Here is a 25,836-nt window from a genome sequence, read left to right as displayed (position 1 = left end):
TTAAATAAATGGAGAATTAAGCTGGTCTTGTTGTCCATTAGTTAACTTTTACTAGCAGATCCATTGACAATAATGGTGGGGTGTTTTTATGCTTATTGAAAATAAAACCATGGTAATATCGATAAACTGCAGATGTACATAGTGTATACATTTTAGTATAAAATAAGACACTCTGCTAAAATCCAACAGCTCTCCTCTAGTCTTCACCATTCCTTGGAGCAGGGTGAATGTGTGTATAAATTACTCGTAGTGTTATGGGCTCCACTGATGAGTAATGTGAGAATAGCTCCTTAGGAGTATGGTGATGGTTTTGCAGGTAATTTCTGGAGCCGCGCTGGATCACTACCAACATGCATAATGTAGCCTCTGTTCTTGTAATGAAATTGCGATTCTCATATTACCATGACTAGAGAATCTGGATTTCATTAAAGACACTGAGGATGACATTATCCCTCCCATCCCACCCCTTGGTGGTCTTACAATTATTTAATACTGTTTTTGTTATAGTTTATTAACGTAGTTTTTATTAACAGTACTTGTTTCATCTCTTGTTCCTTTTAGCTTGATAAGCTTGCCACAATTTTTTACATTCAAGAGATATTTACTTATTTCTCTTTGCAGGTAAAGCTCCTTAACTGTGTGTCGTCTGGCCTTTGGTTTTACCTTTGTTCTTCCTTATCCTTCATCCTGCTCATCAGAATCTCCTTTTGATGTTTTAAGTTTCATGAATTATTTTCCTCCACATTTAAAGAGGTAGTTTGTTGATGGCTCATGCCTTTCATGTGTTGCTATTGTTCTATTCTGGAACCTTTTAATATTGTGATGTAAGCGGCTGCTTGGACTGCGTTAAAGGAATAATGCATAATGTCAGCTTTCGTTCTTGTAATGAAATACAGATTCTCTAGTCATGGTAATATGAGAATCGTAATTTTTCTCTACTATTAGGTCAGTATCAGCCATTAAAGTGACCCCCAGATATTGTGCAGACTGTACCACCTGGGCATCTGCCCAGCCAATTTGATTATTATTAATAAGCTGGGTTTTACTTGGTTATGGGCATATCCTGATACTTTCCCAGATTTTTTGGCCTCTAGCTCTAGAGCATCAATGGCGCTTACAGAATAAGGGGTAACCTCCGCCAGGTCATCGGCGTAAGCCATGATTTTGGTGTCTAGCCCAAATCTGCTCACTGCTCAAACTGTTTGATTGTTTTCTATAGCTTTTATAAAGGGGTCTATATAAAGAGATAAGAGCAGAGGTGAGCACGGACAACCTTGGCAGGTCCCCTGTGAGATTTTAATCTGCTCAGTCAGAGAACCATTAACTAATACATTAGCAGTGGGGTTACTATAGAGAGCTTATATGGCTTGTATTGCTTTCGGTCCGAAGCACATTTTCCTCATGACAGCTCAAAGGAATGAACAGGAGACCCGATCAAACGCTTTCTCTGCATTGAGTAGAATTAATGAGATCGGGTCTCCTGTTACTTGAGCTGCATCCAATAGGGTGGTAGCTCTGAGAATGTGTTCAGTAGTACTCTTTTTAGGGATAAACCTGTGTTGCCACTGCGAAACCAGAGACTTTATTCTCAATGATAATCTTGAAGCAAATACTTTGGCATATATTTTGGAGTCACAGTTAATTAGGGTGATTGGTCGATATGATCTCATTTCTAGAGGAGATTTATCCTTTTTTTGGGAATATCACTATCTTGGCATTAGACCAAGAATCCGGGGGTGGGGGGTGCACCACTAAAGATAGACGCTACCAGAGTAATAAGGATGTTATTAATCTGAGGGGAAAATATTTTATAAAACTCCACTGGTATATGGTCTGCACCTGTCGCTTTCCCATCCGGAAGACTTCTTAGGGCTTTAGCTATCTTTTCCCATCAGGGAGGTTCCTCAAGTTGTTCATAGTCCTCGGTACTAAGTACCGCCAGTGTGATCTGGTCTAGATATACCAGACTCTCATCCTCTCCCAGTTTTGATGTCCCTATGTTATCTTCTGAATAGAGATTTTGATAAAAATCACAAAATGCATTACGGATCTTACTTGCATCTTTTGTGATCTCACCAGAGCTAAGCTGAATTGACTGAATTTCGCAAGCAGATACCTGTTGTATAATTCTGAGAACAAGTTGATGGCCGATGTTATCACCACACTTGTATATTTTTTCCCTAGAGGAAGCCCATTTCTTTGAAATTTTCTCAGCAAAGATGGACCCTTTTTCTGCCTCACTAGCTATTACTTCTAACTGAGCATTTTCAATTTCATCGACTAGATTAACTGCTAAGATTAGTTGTTCCTCTGCATTTTTCATCTTGTCATGTGCCCTTGCTAGCAGTGCTTTGTCTTTTTTGTTCTGTCTTATGGAATACCACAAGGTCTCACCTTGAATGCCTGCCTTCATTGCGTCCCATACAGTTCTCACTCCTGCTGATCCTATATTAATTTCCCAAAACTCTTTGATCCACCCCTGCCTATGTATTGATAAGCCTCATCATATAATAAGGCTTTCTCAAAACTCCAATTTGAGGTTTCCTTCCTAAGCCCTACCCCATTGATGTTTAGAATAAGAGGGTTCTGATCCGACATAAATCGTGGGGCCATCTCAAAAGAGCAATTTTGAAGTATTGATGTAGACACAAGAAAATAATCTAGTCTAGCAAGTGAGAGGTGTGGGGCTGAAAAGTATGTGCACCCCGGTTGAGTGGACTTTAAATTGGCCCAGACGTCACTAAGCCCGTGTGTTTGTATGAGGTTAAGTAAGGCCTGATAGACTTTGGGCTTCCTGCCTGTATAGGGCCAATGATCAGTTGACTTCCAGTTGCTGGGCAAATCGATATTTAGATCCCCAGAGATTACCAGTGGTAAAGGCCAATGGGCAAGTTCTCCCGAGATCCAGTTAATGACCCCAGGATCATCTGTGTTACTCACGTATATGGAGCAAAGTGTAAAAGCCGAGTTAGGGGGAGAAGACATTCTGCGATAACCCACCTACTCAGAGGATCAGATTTTACCCTGTTGAAGGTCAATGGGTGTCTATGTTGAACCAACACTCCAACTCCTCTAGTCTTTGCACCCTAGGAGGTTCCCCCGATGACTCTATACCCCAGTGCGTTTAGTAAGTGCTTCTGGAATCCTTCCACATGTATTTCTTGTAGGGTGATAAGTTCAGCTCCTAAAAAACGTAAACCCTGAGCTACTCTCTGCCTTTTTAGGGCATCATTTAGGCCACAAATGTTAAATGACACAAACTTTAAGGACCATTGATTAACCATATTATTTGACATTTTTTAACTGCTTTTCTCCTCGATGTATATCCTGTGCCATGATGCATTTGGTGTATCCCACAATATACAAATGTTTACCTTATTTTCAAATTGTTTCCCCCTTTCCTATTTTCCTTTCTTTTGTTTTGTGATTTAGCCCTCTTTTTTGTGTTTGTTTTTATTAGACAATATCAAATTTACCAGTATCCTGACCCCCACCACCATCTATTTGTGACCCCCCTTAACCATTCCTCCCCTCCCCCACAATAGGAGCAATCAGGGAACCCCTGAATGAAGGTTATCAGTTGGGATTCATCGCCACTAGCCTACGCCCTAAATTAAACGGGAGGCATTATTGGCCTTATACCTCAAGGTAAGCTTCAAGGGACAAGTCACCCAAATTCACAGAAATAATCAAATTACACCACCATATTGCTAGAGTTGCTTTTCCTGGCGTATCGCTTATGTTTTTCCCAGTAATTATTCCCCTCTAGGCTTTTATTTATTATCCTTCTTTTTCGCCTTAATCTCCCCCAGGTACTCCCCTGCCTTAATCTCAGACATGAAAATTCGTGTGGACCCATTCAGATTAACTTTCAGTCTGGCAGGATTCATTAAAAAGACTTGGGTGCCTAACTGTTGGAATGGGGTGATTAGTTGGCGCAAGTGCCTCCTGCCCACTACTGTTGTATGGCAGAAGTCGGGTTTGGCAAAAAACATCACCCCATTAGCCCCTTTTGGAGAATTCGGACGGGCCTAATCATACACAAATTGTCTGAGGAGGAAGTTCCCAAAGAACACTAAAAAAGCCCCAGGTTTTCCATCGGAAGGGTTGCTGCCACTTCTATTCGGTTTGATGTTAAAGGGGAATCGGTGCGCTCGCTGGATTTCATAGTCCCAGTTCCAGTTTGTTTGAGTTGTGAAGGTTTCGCGTAGTAATTGTATGATATAGTGCCTTGTGTCTTTACCTTCAGCTCCTTCCGGAATGCCTAACAGTCGGAGATTGTTCCTACGCTGTCGATTTTCTTGTTCCTCCATTTTCATCCTGACATCTGCTGGACATGCCTCATGAGCCGACCCTTGGTTCTTCAAAGTGGTAACCTCTGTTTCTAGGCTCTCTGTACGACCTTCCACCATGCTGACCCGGTCGCTTATGTCAGTACATAATTTGTTTAATTTTTGCAAGCCCCCCTGTAGCTTTTTGGCTGCCCCGGCTCGATTGTCGGAGTGGACCTCTTCTTGAAAATCCTTGATAGAGGCCAAGATTGACGATAAGGAGGGTTCTGTCGTAGGTTCTATTGCGATTACAGATTTAGCATTTTCCCAGATAGGTATCTGTTCATCTTCTTCACATGGGGGATAAGACAGTTGAGAATCTGAATAGTTTGAGCTGACTCCGTTTCTTAGGGGAATTTCTATTCTTTACCTGACGTTGTACTGTCCCTGTATTTTTAGAGAGGTCAATACTAATGTCTTCGCTAGAACTAGAACTAATTGGTTCTCCGTCAGAGGTGGATATAGAGCCGTCTGAGACCGAGTAGAAATGTTCACCACTAACCTCTGGAGTTCAAGGGACTGTGAGACCAGGATTAGGTTCTGCTCTGAGGATGTAATCAGTGATACCTTTTGCAAGGTGGTTTAGTGCAGGTTTGCTTGCGGCCATCATCTTGGTAGATACTGAGTCTAAGGGGGTAGCAGCATCTGTAGAAGGCGGCGCAGGAGTAGGTAAATCGATGGGTACCTTTTCCAAAGTCACTAGGCCCTCTAAACTACTTTGGTCTATACATTGCTCACCGAGAGATACCTCCTTTTGTAAAAGAGTGCCACTTTCTTGAGACTCCCCCGGGTTGGCTCCAGGGTTCAGGTGCTCCCATACGTCCGCCAGCAGGTGGTCTAGTTCGGGTCCTGCGGGGTATGTGTGGATTGGGGCATCATTCAGAGCAGAGTCAGGGTTAATTGATAGTTTCTTAGGTCCTGCAAGCATTTCTTCAATTTTTGGTTGAAAGCCCTTCTTAGCCCCCCGGGCACTCCCACTGCCTCCGGTCTTTCCTATAGCCGTTTTAAACAGTTAGCTTCCCTTTTACCTCTTATCGAATTGTCCGGTGCAGCAGCCTCCCCTGGAGTAATGTTGTTTGGCGTGGGCTGAGGGACCCTTGGTTTATTGGTTGTCACAGCTCTGGGGCCCCTGGAAGACATTTGCCGCTTCGGATGCGGTTTTCTGTTTTAAAAAAATCAATCCTGGATTGAGCACCGAGGGAGCTGAGTAGCACAGTAGCAGGAGGTGGCAGAATAAATAAAGCGCTCTTCATAGGGCGTCATGTCTTCCTCTTCTCGTACTTCCCCAAGTCTGAAAGCAGAGCTGTAGCGCTCGTATTCTGCTCTCTCTCTGACTCAAGAGCTGAGATCCCAGAAGGAGCGCTAGGATCGGTGACACAATGTTGCATAAAATCAGGAGGCAGATGAAACAAAGTATCTTTTCTCCCAGCGCGACGTCTCTTCCAAAATAAAAGACAAATTCCAGGCTTCTTTGGGCTGGAGAGCTGAGCAGCTGTACTCGCGTCCCGCTTTTCTTCAACCTCGACATCTTGGATCAGTCCGCATGGGCCGATTGTCAAGATGCACGGCTTGCGCGGCTGAGCGACGAGGAATCAAACTGACACCATCTTGCTTGCCCACACATCCTTTATTCCCTCTGTGGTGAAACCCCCTAGGGATACCAGCTAAGATAATCTGTTTGATTTAATGCAGTGCGCACTGAGCGATATGGTGCCTAACATTGAGGATTGACTAAGTCCTATCGAACCCCCATCCTCGACTATTCCCGAAAAGGGGGGCAGGGGCGTTCACAAGATTCCCAGTTCCCTGTTTTGCTGCAATACACTTTCAGTGGGTCTGCTAGGAGATACCACAAACCGCTTCGGTCTTGCAAACCTTAAATGCACAATTTTCACCTGGGCGTACCTCTAAATGAGACAGGCTCCACACAGCTGTAAGGCTAGAGACACACATGTATGTATTGTGCCCACTATTGGAGACAACACAACCCTTCGTGGAGTGACAACTACACAACTACACAGGTGCCTCACAAGTCACCCAACAGACAAGTTGGCCCTGACTACCTAGTGTTCTGGTACCAGATTTGCTAAGAGCCTTGCCTCCACTTGCTGCCCCCTGAGAAACCCTCAATGCCCATGCTCTTGCAACGTGGTGATGCCCTCGTGTAGCACCTAACCCCTGGTCAACTAAGAGTGCCACTCCAACTACTTAAACCTACATCCTGACCATGGGTGGAGTCTAGCTCTCCCTAAACTTCTGCTGGTATAACCCACGGACAAGCCTCCTGTTCAGTTCAATTTAGTAATTCAGTAATTCATATATATATATGTTTTGGATTCACTCCTGACAAGATGTTTCAATGCAGGTAGAAGCAAGAGTTATCCAGCCCGCCTTACTTCCTGTTATCTGAGTAAATTAGTGAAAGATGCACGTTTGAACTGGCAGCTGATACTGTTACTTACGCCTGCAAATGCTCTGCTCAGAGAAGCCCGCTAGACAATATTTCATTGAAAGGCGGTGCCAACAGACCTCCAAGCACTTACGGCGGTACCCCTGAGTAGGACTGTAATCTAACTGATGCCCCTTGCATCGGATACCGCCTCTGGCTGTAAGCCACTCAGTGCTACTGATGCCTTGGTGCTTCCCGACCCACAGCCAGCTCACCCTGATAGAATCCGCCTGTGACTGGGACTCAACAGTATGGTGAAAGCACGAGATATCCTAGCCTGACCTTAGCTCTTCACCAGGCTCCCATGCAAGAGCCCTCCACAAACCTTGTGGCCTAAAACATTCACCCAGTGGGGCGGCTGCGAATGGACTGAAAACCGCTCCGAAGCATTCTCTACCCATGTTGTAAATGGAGTTTCTGGTTGGGTTTGGTATGCACCTAAGCCTGACCGAACCCACCTCTCAAGTCGGGAGAAGGGAGCACACACTTAGGCTGAAACCTGCCCACCCCCTAGGTGGCTAGGCAGAGACTTTGGCTTATCCCAGAGGCAGTGTAAATGTAATGTGCCAACCGCACTCCCACAGTGTAACACTACAGAAGAGATTCCATACCAGTTTATTTTAATTACAATTCATGTCGTCCATACAAGAGAGTCATAGTACCATCTGCCCCTAGTACCCTGTGCTACCAAACCTCATCATGAAAGAAATATTGATGGACTCGAGACATAGGCGCCATCCAAACTACTGAATTAAAATTTGGCGAGAATAGTTCTTTGAAAGAAAAGCATCGAATGAATCACTCATCAAAGTCAAAGGACGTATCAAACTGCTTTGGTCTACCTTGCTGAGAAGGATGGAGCAATGCCCATTATTGGTATTAGTGAATTAAGGCGTTATTCATTCTTGTGCAGCCAAAGTGAGAAACACTGACCCCAAGAGGCCTTCCCACTTTATAGCACCCTGGCCGAACAAATTGGTTTAACGCACCAATAATCAACCCCAAACTGATATACTGTTTTGCCCCACCAGGGCACCCTGTCCGGTTACTGCCAAGGCAGACCCCTACAATGCTAACCGAAGGTGGAGTAACACAAGTTCTGACCTAGAGCTGTTCACGGCGACACATACATAGAGACGCCCAATATGGCGTAAAACTAGAATCAGCATTTGCCCGCGCTACACTACAGCAAGGCAGCTGTACAGAAAACATGACACTATATGCAATCGGGCCTCCGTCCTACAGATCAGTTCACGCTGTTGGAGGCAAAATGACCGTGCTAATCACAGTAAATTCACAGAAAGGGCAGTAAGAGCATAGGCAAAATACTTTATGAAGCCAGGATCATACCTGTTAATTACCATATAACAGCTGCCTAATGTCTCATAGCGGTCTATCACCTAAAGTTACATAACATCGGGCTTTCTTCAGTATTATCTTAATGTTATGTCTGTTTTTGAGCGGAGGGAGTCTGCAAGTAACCAGCCTTACACCAGCGAATGTAGTCGAAACCCATTTGCATGTGGTGCGCAAAGTTGATCCCCGCCCACAGGAAGCGGGCGGAACGGCAAACACACTCTGCATAATCCATCTCATATTAGGGTGTAGCCCCGACAGTCCTATCGGCCAACATGACCCCAGAGACCCCGTGGTCGGGCCAATGCCGCTCAACATGCGGCTGAGCGGCATACACCGCCCCCCCATAGCCTGCCCCCAACCCACTATGGCAACTCATTTCTGTCTTTGCAGTGGCCGACACGGAAAAAGCTGCAATGACCAATCTGCTTAGCCGGGCCGGGCATCCCTCTTCCCTCCGGGCCCCCTAGCGGATGACCAAAAGAAGTGTGAATAAAGTAAACTGCCATCCTACATCACACTGCAATTCCCTTGTGAGGAAAACTATGTAGGCCGCAACCCTGACAACCTGTGTAATATTCATTGTGCAGTCCTCTTTTGTTGAGAAACAGTAACGCAGTGCCATCTGGTGGCCTGCCTCCCACCGGGCACCATAAGACAAAACCAGATGCAAAGCAAAGTTTACAATTACCAATACCCACTACGTGCAGCATTACCCTCCCTTCTACACATCGCACTGTTGCGTGCAATCATTAAGCCGCATTTAATTGTTGCTGCTTAGTCTGCCCCCTTAAACCTATTGAAAAGAGCACGCCCCAGCACAAACATGGCCTTGCTTCTGAGTGTGCATGTACACACACCTCTCAGCTTGTGTAACATTTACCACAACATATAAATGGGGGTAAGCTCCGTCACGTGGCATTCGCCCCCGTACCATGAAGGGGGGGAGGCGGGCACTCATCAACCAGCTCCTGAGGAGCACCTCTGAAACGTACCAAAGGACATGTGAGAGCACAGGATGGGACTCTCCTAGCAGTACACATCTGTCAACTGAAACAGCTCAGAAGAAGGCAGCCCCCCACACACTACCGAAAGCGAGAACCGAAGGTTGAGCGACGACGACTCCAGACCTGCCCATCTCCAAACAAGCCAAAGCAACAGCGTCAGCACGCACCAACACCAACTGAGAGGCCCTCGCCACCGGTGACCCGCAACCAACCAATATGTGGCAAACCCATGTCATGGTGCCACAACAAACTTCTCTCTCGTCCCCCCCACCAACCAGGGAAGTGGGCGGCACTCCAATGCCATAGCCACCATTTCATCCCAAACACTACACAACGAGTCAGGGAACCCCGGCAGCCTCAACACCCGACCCGCCCAGCAGGTGGCTGGTCAGCCCAAGCAAAGGCCCCTCATGGCCCGCATTCACTATGCTTGAAATTACTGAGGCTGAGGTGCTCCTCAACTGTCATCCCCTGAGTGCATGGTGAGGCACAACCCCCAGGTGCCTGGAGGCAGAAGCCATGCGGGATAGTAGGTCTCACACACAGACAAAGCACGCTAAAGTTTTCACCAAGCAATAATCACGCCCCAGTTAGACCTCAGTGGCTGCAATACTGCCACAGCACCAAGCTACATCCTCTGCTGACCTATGGATTACGAGGAAATCCTGGGAGGCCTAGGGCAGCGTACTCGAATACGTAAATGTGGAGCGGTAAATGTAATAGTAAGTCTAGTTTCAGATTATGGCAACGATTACAGGTAAAGGAGCGGGACCAAATTTGCAGAGGAGCACACTGTTGTATATTGATTCTTCTTGCAATATGGCTGAAAGTAGTCATTAGCCCTTCCTCAGTGTTTTCACCTCCTCACCTTCCCAGAATACCTGTGTGTGTTCTAATCTGTACCAGAGTGTTCTACCATCAACTGACACTGGTAGAACACTCTGGTACAGATTAGAACACACACACAGGTATTCTGGGAAGGTGAGGAGGTGAAAACACTGAGGAAGGGCTAATGACTACTTTCAGCCATATTGCAAGAAGAATCAATATATAACACATCTTCCTTCTTTACAGAAAAGAAATGAAACAAACATAAAAATAAAGCTTAAGGTATGGTATACATAGTCCTAGATGTGACTAACTTAGACGCAATCTGGACCACTGTCCATCCACGGTGTTGGTCACGGAACCTTTGTCCCAAAAACAGGCTTACCGACCTAGCCACCGTTGTAGATGAACTGTCCAAACTAATAGGCATCACCACTACCTACTCCCCTTAGACTGAGAAAACAGGAAAAAAGATAGTGCACTCCCTCCAATCTGTCCTGAGTGTTCTACCAGAGTCAGTTGATGGTCTGGTCAGCTGGCGAAGTTTTGTACTCAGCTGTGTCTTACAATAAATCTACATGTAATCAACTAGAAGTATCCTGTCATCTCCATCATTTATATACAACACACACAAACCCAGGGATGAAGCCTGGCATAGAACTCTACCGTCCTTGCTTTGTTACAACCGCACACCGCCCACACTTGAAGGAACTCGATGGTCTCACTGCAGACCCGTTCCCACCTCTCCAACAACCCACTGCCGTACACTCACCCCGCCAGAATGGAGCGCAGGAGGGAAGGCGGGCCCCCGTTTCTCCAGAGCACAATCTCGGACCCATGTGACCCAGCAGAGCCCCTGTTCCAAGGAAAGCGGCCAACCACCTCTCAAGTGCTGCCACGCCAACCAGCGCTGGAAACCCACCTAAACCCCGGGTCACCTCGCCGAGTGTTGGAGCCACGCCACACCAGAAAAACCAGCGCTGGACTCGCAACTGGCAGCTGCAGCCGACCCCCAGTCGCAGCACCCTCCCTCGCGGCCAGACCCACTGGGCTACTCACTGCTCCCGGCTGCATCGATCCGGCCGATACACAGACCGAGAGAGTCGGGGCATCCTGGCAGTGACAGTGCAGAAAGAGACCGAGCTCGGACCATTAAACGCTAGGCCTGGAGGAAGATCCTCCCCGTGGTGTCCTCCCCGCCCGCCCAGCTCAACGCCCGTGCTGTGGAAACTCCCAGGCCCCTGGGCTCAACCGCCACGTGTCATCAGAAGTTCCGTTCTTCCATAGCGACGACGTGAAAGTGCACAGGACTACAACGTGCGCCCTCCCCACTCACACACCGACACAAAACACATGACCGGATGCAGCACCAGTGGGGACCGGAGGTAGAATCCGAGCGGAAGGGGCAGCGCCATGGCACTCGCAAGAGGAGCAGCATGGGGCCGAAAACGGGCATGGTCGACTGGTACAAAATGACACCAGAGCATTGCAACATTGCAGGGCGCCGTGCTCCTATACCAGACATGCCAACCCTCCCGATTCAGGCGTGAGACTACTGATTTCAAGGCTAGCCTCCCGCTTCTCGATTCCTGCAAGCAAAAACCCGATTCCTCTGGGGTTTCAGCTGACAGGGCTTGGTATTTATTGTGTAACATGTTAATTCTTCCAGCAGTAGTCAGAGTGGCGATGCAGGGGCTCTAGAAGGGGTGAAAAACCAACAAAGCGTCATTAACAAGGGAATGGTCTTTTAAAAACCTGTGAAGTTCGGGGGGTAGAGGGGGGGCTGTGTGTGTGCCCAGGAAGCTGTTTCGGCCCGGGCTGCCACGGGGGGGGGAGGGGGCATGCACTGCCAGCAACCTGCCAGGCCAGTGCACAACACTTGTACCACACTCTCTGCCTGCCATTGCACTCCATGCTTCTGAAAGGTAAGAAAAAAAGTGCATTTGTGTTTAAAATGTCCGATCCTGCAGCGGCACACTTCCAAAGCCCATACATGACAGTAACCCGATTCAAGGCCACATTCTCCTGTTTTGTTTTTTTTAAGTTTCCCACTTTGCTCTTCTGAAATGTTGGCATGTATGCCTATACGGGCCCCCGGCTGACTGAAACCAGAAGTGCAGATAGCTGACTGGTTGCTGCCAGGGAAGGGGTGCCTCAAGGAACAAATTTCCAATATACATTGGCGCGGGTTAGCATCTCATATTCCTTTTCTAGAGGGGCGGGCCCGCCAATCATACACCAACTGCTGGCGCCCCCCCCCCCCGCTCCAGCCATTAACAACGCCGCGCACCCGGTCAAAGGCACTGAGACCCATGCGGGCCCCAGGTGGATTGAAACCAGCAGTTTAGGTGCCAGTCTGTGACTCACCTCGCGATCTACCAAACGACGATATACTAAACGACGGCGTATCACGAAAACGACCCTCACGACGGCGTGTCTGGTGCAAAGAGGAAGCCAGAGTGGTAGGGGGGAGGTATAAGTACCCTCCCCAGACCTCTGTCCGCCAGAAGTGACGCGCCTAGTGTAGGGTGACCAGAATTTTAAAGCCCAAAACTGGGACATTTCACAATAATAGAAGAAGGACTACAATTTTTCTTCAAGTGATGAGAGCGCTCCTCAGCAGAGAATTACAGAACAGGCAGTAAGAACATACATAAAATCCAATTTTTAAGCTCAGTAGCTTGCCCGTTAATTAAATTGCTTTCTTGAAACAACTGCTAAGTATCCCTGCTTTGTAAAACATAAAAAACACCTCCCACCGTTTTCAGTCGACCCTCTCCAAAAACGGGGACATGAGCTAAATTTCTTGAAATTTGCTGGGACAGCTGGTTAAAAACAGGGACCGTCCTGGCAAAACGGGGACGTCTGGTCACCCTAGCCTAGTGTGCCAAGGTGAAGGACTCCTTCCTGAGTTCAACCCTTGGCCAGTAGGGTGGCGTATGTGCCCAAATGGCACTAAAGGGCCGCCCGTTGGAATGGCCCCCTGCAAGGGCCGCGAACAGCCGCATTCTCATCTGCGGAGTCACAGTGCTGTCCATTGATCGCATGAAAGTGCTATGGTGGAGGGAAGCACTCTGTGTGGGCTCAGTATTCCCCAACGCCCACGCATACCCCCAACCTCATGCCTCTGACAGTGGCTGCCATGGGATGCGACATTAGCAAGAGCTTAAATCACTGTTTTTTTTAACACATTTTTATTGATTTTAGTAAGTAGCAACATAATACATGCTTTAGACATCATCCATGGATTCAGAATATGAATGAACAGTCTAAGATACAACATTTTCTAGTACACTTGTAATGGTGTCGTTCACATGAAAAATAAAATAATTGGTACAGACAATATCTTGTAACTGCATTAGGTTGTGACATTTTTTTCGAATGTCATTGACTGTTGCAGTGTGTCCTCATTACTATTGAGCCCTTATTCAAACACTCCCCTACCCCCCAAAGAGTTTACTAACTGGGTAACAACACTCACAATTGTTTATGCAGTAAGCCTAGGGCAAATTCTTCCTATCTTAGAGTTTAATATCCACTCTATGCACACTTCGAATTAATATGTGGGGTTGCTACAAGAGGAGCTGGGCTCCACCCAAACCCTGTCCACTTCAGTGACACATACCACCCCGCCAGTCTGCCCCTCTGTGCATATTTTACGTGGCGTGATTAATTGTTTGATGGCACTACACATGCATTGGTTGTTTTCCCTTGCTGTTCGCCCCAATCCTAGGTCTTGACTGGCTCGATTAATACATCCCAGGACACGGCAATGGGTATTTTACATAGCCTTTGTTTTTCTTCCCTACGTATGGCCTCGCTTTTGGCCAGGCAGCAGTGTTTTACTTCCTCTCTCCAAGTAGTGAGCGCTGGTGGTCCTACTGATTTCCAACCTCTGGTTATGAGACACTTGGCAAGTATAAGCGCCAGGTCTGCCAATCGCGTCTGCATCCCTTAGGGTGTGGGTAAAGCCCAGTAGACAGCTTGTTGCTGTGTTCCATGTTTGCCTGCCTACCAATTCCTCCAGTGCTTGCGCTATTTGTGTCCAATATGAGGACAGTGCAGGACAGGCCGACATCATATGGATGAAGTCCGAATCAGCCTCTACACATCAGGGACAATTTGCTGCCACTGTGGGGTACATCTTATGCAAGGGATGCGTTGTAAGGTATGCCCATTGCGTGATCATATATTGAATTAATTTAAAGCTTGAATTGCGTGAAACTGCTTCTGGGTAGGCAAGCAGGGATTCCAATGCTTTATCTGTTAGGGCCTCTGCCAAATCTTCATCCGCAGCGTATTTAGGGGCGAGGGTACATTCGCCCTTAACTCGCTGTGTTTAATGCATGTTACATATGTAAACAGGCAAGTTCAAAGCATAGGCATTACTTTTTACAAAGTCTTACTGCTTTTACAACTCCTATAACTCTGCTATTCTCGAGATTAGCCTTATCTACATGAACCCTCCATACCCAGCTGCAGTAATTTTTTTCTGGGGTGGAAGGTTTAAACTGGAAATGTCATAGCCTGATTTAGCAGGGATTTACTTGATCCAGCACCTCGCCAATGGTGTGTGGTAAACGTTTGTTCGCTATGTGTAGCGTGAGTGTTGCGATGTACAACCCTTCTTCTGTTTCAATACTACATGCCTCAGAATCGCAACAAGGCTTGAAACTCAACAAATGGAGGGGGGGGGGGGCCTTGAGATTGAACAGCTACTGGGAAATTGAGTTTCCTGTCCTTCATGGTATGTGGCGGAAGCAGTCACTGGAGTGCCAGAGATACTGCAGGGGGTTTCCCTCCCCGCTGTCCCAGGCTGGCGCAGCAGCCCAGGAGACACCTGAGGCCACAGCAGGAGGGAAATACAAACCCAAGGTAAGTGTCAGTCCTGGTCGAATGCCCAGTCCATATCATGTCAGGGTCTGTTCAATGTTATTATTGTTGCATTAAGCAGGAAAATACTATTTTCCTGTTTAATGCAACAATACTAGCACCAAATGCCCCACTCCCCCTGCTAGCGGAACTCTGTGGAATCTCGCAGAGTTCCTATGTGACTCCGTGGAATTATGAGGAGTCAAACTCTGCGAGCTCCGCCCACCCCTAGTTATAGCGTTACCCAGTGCTTTTTTAAGGGAGAGCCAGCCATGCAACAGTGAAAAACAACTTTGGAGCTGTGATGGCTCCTCCGCTAAGGCGGGGGAGCATCGCCCAACTGAACAAAAAGAAAATGATAATAACTATTGGTGTTTTATTTTTCCCATATACGTCAATGGTGCTCAGGCGGGGTGGGCGGGGGGCGGGTGTTGTGGCGGCGTAGGGAGAGGAGTGTTTTTCACTCTTGAAGTGAGCACGACTGCTTGGCCAGTCCTCTTGGGCCAGCCGAGCCGTCATGCGCACTTTGCATCTTCCCCACCAGGCTGCGTTACACAGCCTGGTGAGGAACATGTCAACCTTCTCAGTACTCGTCTGAGCGCCGATCCACGGTGCTCAGACTAATCATAATGCTGCACTGCAGGTTTGTGATTGTCCACGGGGAGGCTGGGAGGGCGGGTGCTTCCTGCTGCTGGCCGGGATTGCAGGAAGATGTCGGAGGAACAGAGGACGAAGGAGAGGCAGCGGCCATTTCAGGCAAGTGGTTTTGTTTCTGTTTCTTGTTTTCATTTTTTGCACCCCCACCGATCCCTGCCTCACCACCCGGATCCGGTAGCAGCCGCTACTGCTGCGGAGATTTTTCACTGCCAGGACATGTAAAGCATCAAATATACATGTCCTACTTTCTAGTTAGGCCATACCTTAGAGGTGACTTATTAGTATTAAAAGGCAAGGCTTAGGCCTGTCAAGAGCTTTATTTTGCCATGTCACATTGGCAATTTTAAAACTGCCTACCCAGACTGCATGGGCAGGCCTGGAGAAATTCTTTGCATTGTCACTTTAGTCGTGGCACTATACGTGTTGCAGTCCACTAGTGATAATTAACTTAAAGGCCCAGCGTACACTTTTTTATCACACACTAGGGACTTATAGGTAAGATTAAAACATTCCAATAAGGAAGCAGGTCAATTTCAACATGTTTTTAGGGTTCAGGGAATATACACTGCTCGCTAGACAGCAGTGTCCCCGTCTGCAGAGTCAAAAAACACACAGCAACAAAATCTAGCAAGTAATAGGGTGACCACGCAAAAGAGGCATTTTACTACAGTGATTGAGCGTGGCCCAGTGCACCTGGAATCTATGACTCGTGACTCACCAGTCTCCAAGCAGTGACATAAATGAGACATTTCTTGATCTACTGACGTACATTTTGCTCCCTTCTCTGTTTTTTTTTTTTTTAATTATTTTTTTATTGATACACGACAAAAAGAAACAATGAGGAAATAGTTCATATTGACATATATAAGGGCATTTAACAGAAACAGAAAAGATGAATAATATAGCATTAAACGAAGGAACACATGAATACACACTTGTAATTTTTTTCAAGCCTCATAAAACTCATAAAACTCTGAAAAGGTCCCCCAAATCTTCAAACCCAATTTCTTTCTCCGCCTTGATGGGGAGAGCGAAAAAAGACTCCACTCTAACTTATAAAGTTTATACAGCCGTGCTTGCCACTGTTGGAATAGTGGAGGCTTTTCTTGAAGCCACTCTGTGGCAATACAAAGACGAGCGACAGTCATAGTGAAGGAAAAAAAATATCGAAAACAATAAAATTCATTAGTTCTACTGTCATTAGGGATCTTCCCTAGCATCATCATGGAGGGGGTGATCTTTAAATTAACCTTAAGAATTAGGGACAAGAAGTTTTCAATATCCTGAATAAATCTTCCTAATGTAGGGCAAGAAAAAAAAATATGTACACTGTCTGCATTATCAGCTTGACAACGAAAGCATTTACCATCAGAGCCTCTTCTCCATTTTAACATTCGAGCAGGTGTATAATACAAATCAAATAAACTTTTAAAAAATTGAGCTTTCATTTGCTGACATCAAAACCTCTCTAGAGAGCAAAATCACATTCTCAACAACAATCTCATTATCTCCCAATGAATCCCCCCACTTTGCCTGTATTTTATCCAAATCATCAGGCTTCACTTCAATAAACATACGATAAAGACTACCAATCTTAACTTGTCGAGCGACTCCCTCTACTATATTGAGTTTTTTTAAACATAATTTATGTCTTATAAGGTAATCCCTTATTTGTAAGAATTTAAAGAAATAGCTTCTGGATAAGTTAAACTCTTCAGACATTTCAGTAAATGATTTACATTTGCCTTCACTCGAAAAAAAATCCCCCAAACATGTCACCCCCTTTTTCTGCCAGTTCTTGGCTGATCCATCCGAAAATATAAAAGGTAATGATCTGGCAGAAAAATAAGGGGTGTAATATGATAATTTCCCTATATCAATGGTACGGGCCACCCATTTCCAAATTTTATGAGCACTAATAAGAACCTTAAATCGGGTCCTCTTGTAGTAGTTGCCATCGATTTCATTAAAGCAGATTTGTCTTGCATGTGTTCCTATAAAAATTTCAAATATAGAGGGATGATTATGGACATACTCTGAGGAATCTCTTATTAACAAAATTTTCATTTTTACCAAAAAGCATACTATATAATATAAAAAAAATCAGGTACCCCTAGGCCTCCCCTTTCCGTGGGCAAAGTAAGATACTTCATCGCCCGCCTAGGTTTACCAGGACTCCAAATAAATTTCCCACAGAGTGCCTGTAGAGCCTGCAACTTAGGTTTTGGAAATTCTAAAGGAATAGACCGAAATAGATAAAGAATTTTAGGGAGGACATTCATTTTTATAATATTAGTCCTTCCTATGATGGTCAAGTATAACCGATCCCATTTCTCCAAAGAAGTCTTAATTTTCTGATAGACATTGCTCCAATTTACATTGACCAATTCAACCATATCTGTTTTAATCCGTATCCCTAAATAGGTAACCTCTCCGACCACCCTCTCGTCCTCCCAAGTTATAGCATCTGAGCAAAGAATCTGAGTTTTGGCAGCATTAATTTTATACCCAGTTATCGTCCCGAACTCTTTAGCCATCCTCTTAATCTCTAGGCTAGCAGTTTCAGGTGTATCTGTTACTACTGCTATGTCATCCGCATATGCGAATACTGAAAAAGAAAAATCAAAGACAATAAAGGGAGGAATTAAAGGGTTACGATTTAATAATTCAATAAAAGGGTTAATATATAATGAAAACAATAACGGGGAACAGGGGCAACCTTGACGTGTCCCTCTAGTTATAGACAGTGACTCAGAAAGTCCTCCCGAAGCAAATATTTTTGCAGTGGGATTAAGATAAAGTGTTTTTATGGCTTTAATATATTTTTGACCAAAACCCATTTTATCCATTAAAGTCCAGAGATACTCCCAAGACACTCGATCAAACGCTTTTTCCGCGTCTAATAAAAAAAAGCGCTAATTTGCGTTTGTTAACAGCAGCCAGATCAAACAATGTAATGACTTTATTAATATGATCAACGGTACTTCTTTTAGGAATAAACCCATGTTGGTATCTGGATACTAATAATGCCACAACCCCGGATAACCGATTGGCTAATATCTTCGAATATATCTTGTTATCGACATTTAACAGCGATATAGGTCTGTAAGATCCTACGCAATCGGTGGGCTTTTCTTTTTTGCAAAACACAACTATCGTTGCTTCAGACCATGTAGCAGGGGGATTACCATCCTGAGCGGCTAGTATTACCTGATATATCTCATCCTTTAAGATGTGAAAAAAACATTTATAGACTTCGGCTGGCAATCTGTCTGGCCCCGCAGCTTTGCCTACTGCAAGACTATTTACTGCAGTCTCCACTTCTATCATAGTTATAGGTAGATCTAGTTCCCCAGCTATTTCGGGGTCTAACCTCTTCAACTCTATCAACATTCTATCATACCATTGATCATCAGTGTGTGAACCATCCTCCCTGGCATAAAGATTTGCATAAAAAGTTTTACATATTTCTAAGATACGTTCTGGATCAGAATGAGAGTCCCCCCGTGAATCCTTCATTGAACTTATATTCTGAGCTGACTGCTTCATTCGAAGCCTTGTAGCCAAAGTTCTGCCTATTCTCTCACCGAATTCATAACTCGTCAACTTAAAAGATAAAAATTTCCTGGCAATTTCCTCATCCCAGAATCCCAAGATATTAGTCCTAGCCCTGATTACATCATTTTCCTCTTTGAATAACCCCGTGTTGCCCAATGCGACCTTTCTGGTTAAGTGAATCTCAGCTTTAGTCAAAAGTTCATATAGATTATCCAATTCTTTCCTTAATTTCTTTCGATGCCCGGCTACAAAGCTGATACATTCTCCCCTGAAGCCTGCTTTAAATGTATCCCAAACAACGGGAGTGTTGGCAGTTCCACGATTTTCATCAAAGAAGATTTGAATCCAGCCCTGCATATGTGTAATAAATTCTGTGTTTAACCGTTGCTTCCTATCATATGAAAAGCTGGATTGTATCTTTCGTTTGACTAAACGATGGATATCTACCACTATAGGAGAATGATCCGAAGATACCCTGGGATAAATTCTAATATTAGTTCCCTCTAATAAATTTTGAGGTATAAAAAAATAATCTAATCTCACAAGCTTTTTATGAGGGTGAGAATAAAAGGTAAATCCACTGTCCTTCTCTCGCAGCATACCCCAGATATCCACCAATCCATGATCTTGTAAAAGATTCACGAGTGCCCTGTACACCCTAGGCTTACGTCCCTTATAGATTGCCTGCGAGTCCCTTAAAGCACTATTGATCAGATTTATGTTGATATCGCCACAAATCACTATGGGCTGTTGAAAATTGACTAACTCCATATTGATCTCTACTAATGGATCAGGGTCATCAAGATTAGCCCTGTATACCGATACTAATGTGAGTTGACTATTTCCAGTTTTTAATTCCACAATGACCCATCGGCCCTTTTTATCCTCTACTTTACGACCAACTGTTATTGAGTTATCTTTAATTAATATAGCCACCCCACGTATCATACTGGATTGTTTAGAGGCAGATACCAACATAAAGCCTAAGTCTTTTAAGATCGCCCTTTTACCCCATGGCATATGCGTTTCTTGGACACAAACGACATCAGGTTGTATATATTTTAACTCCGCTGCAACCTTGTGCCTTTTTATTAGATTATTTAAACCTGCTACATTCAAAGAACATATTCTTAAGCTATTTCCCGCCATTTCAACTCATAATCGAAATCATAATTCCCGATTTTGACAGTTGCTGACTCATAAAAATAAACATAACATCGACAAGTCATCCTTCCATAAGAAACAATATACTTTTCAATGTGGCGCCCTTTTTCCTTTTTTATCGTATCTTTCCCCTGAATTTTCACCCTATCTTTGTCGTGATCAATTTTTCCCCCTTTTTTTCACCCCCCGTGCCCCGATACCACCCCAAAAAACAATCCACCCACTCACCCCCCTTGTCCCCCCCTGTCCCCCACCCTTCACAGAGGCTTTAGGACTTATGGTCCTGTGATGAAAGTTTGCCGCTCCCCCCTACCGCCCCCCAACAGAGTTTACTGGACATCATCTATAACAATCCCTTAAATCCTTCACTAAAGGTGAGAAATTCTCAACTCTATACATCTGATCAATCGAACTTTTAACCCTTCAACCGGATTTATAAAGACAACAAGAATTCTTTAGCAGCAGTTTCGGTTATAAAGAACCTGGTGCGCTCTTTATGAATAACTTTGAGCTTTGCAGGAAACATTAAATAAGCCTGCGCACCTTTACCTTGAAACTGTGTAATGAGCTGTCGGAACTGCCATCTTAGCTCTACAGACTGTTTACATAGATCCGGTCTAACAAAAAATTCGCAACCAAGACCCTTGCATTTTTTATCAGGGCGAGCCTTTATGAATATCTCCTCCCTTGCTTGGAAGCTATTAAAGGCTACTAATATAGCACGTGGCTTTTTATCTCTAACATTAGCCCTGAAGGGAAATCGGTGGGCCCTCTCCACCTCTCGGTCCCAATCCCATCTCCCGGACTCTGGCATAACCGCCTTCAAAAGAGACACTATGAAGCCTCGTGCATCAGTCCCTTCTTTCCCCTCCTCAATTTGCAAAAACCTCAAGTTATTTCTACGCGATCTGTTTTCAATGTCGGTAAGCTTCCAATTAACATCTTGTCTAGTCGCCATATGTAACTCGATATTTTTTCGCTGCTGGACCATCTCATCTTCTAATGAAGATATGCGTGCTTCTGCCTCAGTTGCTCTTGCTGCAAATTCGGTATGATATTTGACTAATCTTCTCACAGAGCTCTGTGGCTTCTTGCATGAATTCTGTACCTTAATACTGTCTTCGCGGTTTTCTTGTCTGTGCTGCATCATAGTCTGATAAATCAAGTCTAGTGAAATGTCCTCTATGCCCTCAGTGATCAAGCCCATATTGCTACCACTATTAACAGCACCGTCTTGTTCTTGCTCTTTACCACTCATGTCCAGTCTAAGTCTGCGAACGGTGCTTTGAGCAGGGTGTTCTCTCTCCATATTTTCATCTAGACTGCTATGAGCGCTATAGCCACTTTCCTCCACTAAACCGCCCTCTTCCATACTCATCCGTGTGGCATATAGCTCCACCAAGCTTTCCGAAGATGACATAGAGTGCTCTGACAACGAAAAAAAGTCCGCTGAGTCAGTGTCTCCTGCAAGTGGTGCACCTGTATCTGGATTTGCCGCTTTTTCATTCTGCTTCTGAGAAGTTGCAGAAAGAGAATTCACACCGGAGCAATCTTTAATCGTTTGTATAGTCAAATCTTCTAAAACACTAAGAGTGTCCCCATTAATGTTTTGATTCGGTGCTTTCTCCTTATCCATTGTGATTGTGTCAGAACTGGAGGTTAAACTCAGTGTCTGCGAGGTCTCAGGAGCACTCCGTTGATGATTAGCGGCCCCTGCACTTCTGCCGCTTCAGCCACCTGTTGCCTTTTCTTTAGAGTTGATTTATCCACTTCTTTATTTTTCAAAGAAGTGAACATGCCAGGAATCTTTTTACGGACAACAGCCTCCCCCTCTCTCCCTGTTGAATTCTCTGCAGTATTCTCTAGCGATATACTTTCTGTACTCACTGTGGGAGAGGGGGAGGTAGAAACTCCAACAGCTGGCACTGGTCCTTTACTCGACACAGTCTCAACTCGTTCGTTCATCTCTGTACCTGCTCCCTGGCCTCTCGCTCTCCTTCCCTTCAGCCGCATGCCTTTTCGCGATGTGCCCGGAACTGCGTTTTCACTCCGCTCGCTGTTCTCCACGCCGTTCTCCACGCCGCACTCCTCCGCTCTGTCTTGCTTCTCCAAGTGAAGGCGGGTCTTCCACCAGGTGAGCTGCGTTAGCCGGTCAGCCAGAAACTGCCGAAGCGGCTTCCGAGGCAGATACCGCCGCCAGATCCAAAGCCAAGCCGTCACCTGCCAGGTCATGAAAGATTTTCAAAATTGTTTGTAGAGGACCCCGTTCCCTTACGTTTCCTTCGCCGTATAATTTCCACTTTCTCTCCACTTCTCACCGCTTAAGAGTCCGCTCTGTGGGGTCCGGCAGGAGCCACAAACTTATGCGTCCGACTCGGACGCCATCTTGCCTCTCTTTGCTCCCTTCTCTGTATGTCAAATACATGTCTCCACAACCTGAAGATGCTGAGGAAGATCTTCAAATGGCTCCTCTAAAATTAGTATCACCAGGCAACTTAACAGAAGAATACAACCCATCCAGAACCTGGCAGCCAGATTCATCCTAACCTCCCACTCACATCACACCACACCTCAGGGAGCTTTACCTGCTCCCTATAGACAAACACACTCAATTAAAACTTCTCAATCACTTGTTCAAGGCATTACACAATTTAGGACCCATCTGCCTGAACAGCTGCATCTCCTTCCACCAACCACACAGATACCTACGCTCCACGGGACTCCTACTCACACACATTCTGCACAAAACAGAACTAGATGTGGAGGATAGTCCTTCTCTTACATCACTCCTAAAGCATGTAAGGACCTCCCAATTCACAACAGAGCCTCCTACTCTCTTCTTGAATTCAGCAAGAAGTTGAAGACCTGGCTGTTCAATTAACCTCCCTACCCTAGGCAAGGCTTTACAAATGCACATAACATGTATAGAACTCATGAATGCACTTGGATCAAACCAATTTATGTTATTAGAGTGTCGGCATTAGCTGTGTGGGTGTCATGAGATTGTCATTTCAGGGGCTGGTTACTTGGTATTGCATCAGTACTTGGAATTGTACCAATACTTGTGTAATTTTTCACCAACAGTTTCAGATTAAGGGCCCCATTACGAGATACTGGTGCATTACAAGTTACAGGGTCCGGAAACGGGGTAATCATGCAGGAACCAGGATTACTGTTTATATGTAATTTTGCGCCCATGTTTCTGCGCACATCTTCCTCCCACTTTGAGTAGGATGACAATAGTTTTAATGGGTGCGTTCCTGCACCACGTATGACCTTTAACCAGGCAGTGTGGTATCCCCACCGACTTGTAAAAGTGATGGACGCTCAGGAGGAAGTGCACAAGGGCAGATACAATTTGGACTGTCCTGTGCAATTAAACGGTACAGAGGCAACATTTTCACTGACTGACAAGCGGAAAGCTACAGTTTTACGTATACGTTCAACTAGTGCAAACGTCGATGAACAATATGACTGGCACCAGTGGAATTCGGCAACCAAAAAGTGGGAGGTAAATCTGCAAAGAAGTATGCATGTTGTTGCTACAAATAACATGCAGTGTTGTTCGTGAAATAAGTGTAAAGTCGGCCAGTGTCCCTAGTTGATAGTTGCACAACATACTCGTCAAATATTGTCTCATCAGACTTTCCTGCCAGCTGCTCCCGCGAACTACGTGTCATATTAAGAGCAACTAACATAGGGCAACATGCGGTGCAATATACACCATGGCATCTGAAAGGTTTCTGTAATGTCATTCCTATTTCATGCCCTCATTCATCAGCACAACTGGTACGAGTTCTATATTACACTTCAATTTGATTCCAGTTGGCCAGCGGATGCCACACATACTGCATTGTTCAATGCTATGCGGCAACATTGGCACAATTAGGCACCACGTTGACAGCAAAGATAGGGAGCGAATGGACTGTTTCGGACTCGCTAAGTGGTTTTAATGCAGACCGACTGTTTGATATCGAATCAATGGCCCTCTGTTTGACGTCACGCCCCATACATCCTTCATTGCTCAGAAAGCAAGGAAGTCATTGTTTAGGTTGGAATTAGGTAGGCACGAGCGATAAGAGAGCGCCCTTCACCCAGAGCCGATGGCACATGCTGCAGGCTGCTCGGCTCCTTTCATCTCGCACGCAAGTGACCTCGGGGTCTGTACCATGTGCCGCGGGGGTCTCGAGGAACAGTGCGCACAGTATATGTAACTGGCAAGCAATGCTAATACTAGGCTTTCTTTTTCAAAGACGGCATCAGTGCCCGTGGCATACTTTTCAGCGGGGATTCATTCTATAGAATAAGTCAACACTGTATACAGTTACACTCTCGACACGTGCACTCCGCGAGAGGAAACTCGTAGAGGGGGTGCCTGGGGGAACCCGAGACTCCTGCACATAGATGGGGGTGCGCGCCTGCGCCCAGCTGCGGCTCTCGCCCGACTCTTATGCTTCTTCACACCAACCCACGTGCACGTGAGGTGGTCCCACTTACCTAACACATTCATTGGCGCACACAGCAGGAATACAGGAGGGCATGCAAACATCTATTTCCGCGTGCATATTTTGCTCTGAAAAAAAGGAACACAATTTTGAGAAACGTTTTGCATGAGGTTCTGACATGCCTCGAACATGAAAACTTGGATTTAGAGCCCGTGGAGGAGGTAAATAAGATCATGTAGTTTACTCTTAGTCCTCCCACAATCGCTACCTGTGGATATCAGAAAATGATGTGCCCTTCCTGTGGAGGGGGCCCGAGTCTCCCATATTTCAGACATTCGTTGGCCTTGGTGAGAGTGGTGCCCTTCTGAAAGGATTGGTGAGCCCCTCGAGGGTCGTGGAAGGCGGAAACCCCTGCACACAGCCATTCCCACCCAGTCAATGATACACGTACTTCTTTGGTAGGCTGGACGTACTGGCCACAGTTTATTAAATTGATGTACAGCATGTGTCCCGCCATGTTTTTTTTATTGGGGCCATAAATCACTCATGACAGGCCTATCATAAATCACTTCTGACACTTGACATATGCTTTTTTGTACTAGCCATAAATAATGTTAATGCATCATAACATGTTGTAGCCTGTCAGTCATAAATCTACATGCCGTAAATCATTCAGACAGTTTGGGAGGAAATTGAGTCTTTTGAGCTGGCTTTCTCACTTTGTGTGTGTGGGGGGAGTGCTTATTAACCCTTGTATGCTGAACTCGCTACCCTTGACCATTTGTTGTCCTGCCCTCTTGTGGACCTGGGCTGCGAGTGCCATGTTTTGTGGATTCCCTCCACCGACTGTCTTACCTTACCTTAAAGCATCCCAAGGTAAGCAGCCTGGCCTGCCACCCCGCCGTGTAGGGTGTGGTATAGCCTTCATCCTTGTGCTCATCCCCTTTTACAGCCACGCCACCCACTGGCTCAAGTCAGGGGGCGGCTACTCTCAAATGGTTCGGTCCGTTTATGGGCAGCCTGCCATTCCCATGGCTGCCCATAGGCTGGCCCAGGACACTCTGGGGAGAGGTGCACCCTGTCGCTGTGAAAGTATTATGGCCTCTGCAGATTGATGAGGCTGTGTCTAATGCTCTCCCACCCATTTGCGATGCAGACTGTTTTACGTT

General features: G+C 45.6%; 1 non-coding gene across 1 annotated transcript; it reads right to left on the bottom strand.

The window, feature by feature from the left end:
- Positions 1–9,640: 9,640 nt before the first annotated feature.
- Positions 9,641–9,773, bottom strand: LOC144780125 (U4 spliceosomal RNA). The gene has a single exon (XR_013600722.1). It is a non-coding gene; the product is annotated as a U4 spliceosomal RNA (small nuclear RNA).
- Positions 9,774–25,836: the final 16,063 nt, after the last annotated feature.

This window comes from Lissotriton helveticus, chromosome 1_1 (genome assembly GCF_964261635.1).
Source record: "Lissotriton helveticus chromosome 1_1, aLisHel1.1, whole genome shotgun sequence".
In the NCBI taxonomy this organism is placed as follows: Eukaryota; Metazoa; Chordata; class Amphibia; order Caudata; family Salamandridae; genus Lissotriton; species Lissotriton helveticus.
This window is presented reverse-complemented; position numbering and strand designations above follow the sequence as displayed.